The sequence below is a fragment of the Triplophysa rosa genome, linkage group LG11 (assembly GCF_024868665.1).
Source record: "Triplophysa rosa linkage group LG11, Trosa_1v2, whole genome shotgun sequence".
Taxonomy (NCBI): domain Eukaryota; kingdom Metazoa; phylum Chordata; class Actinopteri; order Cypriniformes; family Nemacheilidae; genus Triplophysa; species Triplophysa rosa.
In genome coordinates, this window is record NC_079900.1 from 22,811,091 (window position 1) to 22,815,127 (window position 4,037).

A 4,037-nucleotide genomic window follows, 5' to 3' on the forward strand; every position below is an offset into this window, starting at 1 on the left:
GGACAAATTGATTGAATAAAAAGCCTCTAAATGAGAGTGTCTTACGCTACTGTTTAAAAGCATCTTAGGATGAGACCATAAGAAGCTGCTTGATAAAATGTCAATAGTACATTTTTATTGCTTAGTGAATGATGACTACACTGAAGTTGATAAATATATCAAATATAAGTCTATTTTGGATTGTATTTTGTTGCAACATAATTCCCATAGTTGACTTACATTGAGTTTTTACATAGTTTACTATTATTGAAAACTAAATTTTATTTTTTTTAAAAACAGAGTGAGCTTGTGTGACTTCCAACAGTAGTGTATAATAATCGGTTCTTTTCATATAAGGTCTGTTTGGACAGTGTGTTGTAGTGCACTTACCTGTGCTCACCACAAGATGGCAACACGCATTGCTTAAAAACTCTTCTTTAATGGCACAGCAGATATCTTTATCCAGCCGAGCAGACCTGTTATTGTGATACATATTATAAATGCATTTAGAGATGGCATTTGCATTTTAAAACCAGCCTATAGTTCATAGTACCACATATTTTTATTAAATGATCAAATTTATTGCACACATCTGCATTACATTTAAATTTGATGCGATACATTTTTATGGATGTGGCACAACAGCGCTGTAGCTAAACTTTAGGTTCATTTCAGCATAAGCAATAGTTTTTGAAAAAGGAAAAAAAGACGAAATGAGGGGTGGTGGGACCCCCTGCAGTACTCCCCAGTGGGCCCCTATGGGTTGCAGACCCCCTGCTTCGCTCAACAGATTTCAGCAGCACTCCAGCATCTCTGAGGTGGTCTGTAAGGATCGCGCCTCCGTTTCAAGGGTTTTGTAAGGCTCGTGAAAGAAATATGAGACCTAATCAAATTATCTCTGGGATATACAATGTCAATTTACTGTGGGGAACATCTCAGGTAATCTGAGGCGACTGCATCCACTTTTCAACTGTTCTACCCATTCTGCTTAACGCTCCTCGCCAGTTACGTGCAAAGCCAAAATAAGTTATGATAATGAAGTCATCTCGGGTCGTCTCTGGGGTTCACTTTTGCTCAAATGTGTTGTTCAGCATCTCTCTCCGCTTAATATAGCAATGAGAGCTGCAGGCTGATTTACATGTGTACAAGTGTCATTAGCATAAACTCATCAACTGCCTCCAGCTAAAGGGGGGCACATCACCTCTTCATATCTGTCTCTATTGCCTTACCTGAATACTTGAGTGATGCTGTATAGTCAAGATGGTATCCTTGTGAAATATTGGTTTAAACTCGACTAAAAACAAAAAACATTGGTTTTAATGGGAGATATAATGGTCTATGTGGGACTCTATTGGTAATGTGTTGGGTTTGGTTAAATTCGCTGGAAAACACACAACATAACACTAAACATAAAGGAATTTTGTAGTGGTTGTGATGGTTTGTGTAATGTAAGCTATGGGTTATTTATCAGCTGAAAGTTGCTAGCCAGTCGTTTGTAAAGACAGCCGAGCACTCCCTGTGACCCCAGTGCAGCCAAGCGGTGTAGAAGATGGATGTATATACATATTGCATTGTGAATGTATTCTTTGGACTATAAAAAAGATCAAATCAGGAACAATGTCTGTTATACACATTAATAATGCATTACATTGACTTCAACCAACACGTACGAGTAAGTAGCATTAATTGTGACTAGTAATAGTGTTTTAAAAGGGCCCAGATGAGTTGTCAGTGGCATACTGTATATAGAAGATAAAGAAGAGACAATTAAATTGAGAAAGATGGCCTGAGGCATGCGGGGTGACCCTGATCTCCAGCCAACGCACCGGGAGACTTTGCTATTGATTTGTGGATGTTTAATGAATGTTACACTGAGAGGTGAATGATGCTGCATGCACTTGTCCCCGCTGCTGTAGTCTGTATATATCTGATCCCGTCTGTCTTGAGGTTGTAGTTCAGGTCCTAAGATGCTTGTAAACAGCCCCTCTGGACTGACTGTAGTCCTGATACAGAAACGCTATTACTCAAAGCCGTTCACTAATAAACTTGTGAGTGCTTCAAAGTCGTGTCCAGACTTCATCTAAAGCTACATTTGCTTTGAACATTGTTTTGACAGCGGTTTTGAAGTTTTGAAGGGTTCTCCCGGAAAGATTGGAAAACATTGTAGTGTGGCAGGATAAATGAGATTTAGGTGTCTTCAACATCAAATGCGTCTTTCCTCACCGATCATGAGATTTGGGAGCTAGAAGGAGAGACAAGTCAGACACGCTGAACCCAAACGTCTCAGTTCAAAGGGCGTCCTCTGGGGGAATTTGTCGGCCGCATAGTGTACGGGGTTTATTATTTCAGGTTTGATTTTAGAAAAGCAACCATTTTATTTCAAGGTAAGAATGAAACTACAATGATTACGTCTTAAGAGGAATAAATGATGCGGTCGACAAATGCGACCTCTGGAGCAGCCATCGAATTGAGACGCAGCGGCAGTCTTTGCAAGTGAATTATAGCGAAGAGATTGTGTGTGAACATAAACTTGTTTAAAAATACCAGTACATTTTTACTGTTGATATTCTGGAAAATTATCATTTTCTACTATATTTCAATCGGTTCTTTTATTACGTGTAAATTACCAGTGTGACAACCCAGTCTCACGGCAGTCACGAGATTTAGAACCTATTGATCATGGACACTAATTCCCTACTTTTTTTGTGTCAGTCAGCACGACTTTGAATATACAGACCGCGTGTCCATAAACATTTATGTCGTGGCTGTCCTTCTGAGACCTTGGATGTTCAAATTCCCTGTTTTTCAGGAAATGGAAGAAACACTGTACACTCAAAAAAACAATTCATTGGTTGAACTCAATTTAATTGAGGGCAGGATTTCCATCCAATAAATATGTGTTGGTCCTACTCATAAAAAACAGACTCGTTCAATAAAATTTAATTGAGTTGGTCCAACTCAATTTTAATAAATACAGTTTAGATAAAGCTGAAAGACTTATACAATGAAATGCAATTGGGTTGACCCAACTCGATTTTGTCAAATTAAATGTTTATGTGTAATCTTTAAACTCAAAATAAAACACTGGAAATTGTGTGGAAATCTTTTTTATTTTTCCACTATAGAGAGAATTATTTAAACAAACTAGCTTAAACTATCTGTGACAGTATAAAAGTACACATCAACAATAAAATTAACATTTCTGAAGCATAATGACATAGACTAGAATAACCAACTAGAAATACATGTATTGTCTTTACTTTAGTCTATCAGCATGTAAAGTACTTCAAGTCAGATATATGAAAAACATCCAAAAATAACATAGATGCACAAAAAATCCTCCCTTGGCTATTTGATGCAACAGGTGTTTTTACATTGATATTGAAGTCCTCATCAATCCTCAATTCATGCAAATGTCCCAAAAAATGAGCATGTCATGCAAACAGCTTAATTTTAAGATGCTGAATCTTTGTAGTCATCTTATGTCCACCCAAGTTCATTATGATTTTTTGGATAAACTCCTAAAAAATGTGTTCTTGAGGTTGTCAGGAAAGCTTTGGTCAAGAGCATAAATTAGACTGTACAGCATGATGAATACAAAAACCACACAGTCTAGGTTACTCAAAACCTTGATGCCCTCGATCACTATTCCTACATCATCTGGTTTTGTAGAACCTTCTCCTCGGATTGTGTAAATCATGGCTTGCAATGCCACTTTCTGCATCCTCAATGGCTGAGGCCTAGACAAAACACAGAACATTACATGACATAAGGTTACGTTTGATACAACAAATAACTTCAATTTCGATTAGAGCACCACTTATTGCTCAAAATATATTATGTTTTGTTTCAACATTATGCAGCACCACTTCATAAACGATAAGTGTATGTGATTTACCCACTAAAGGAGTAGTTCACCTTCAAAATGAAAATTCTGTCATGATTTACTCACCTTCTTGTCATTTCAAACCTGTATGACTTTCTGTCTTCTGCAGAACACAAAATAATATATTTTGAAGAATGGAACTGAATCAAAACTGTTCGTCGCCATTCCACTT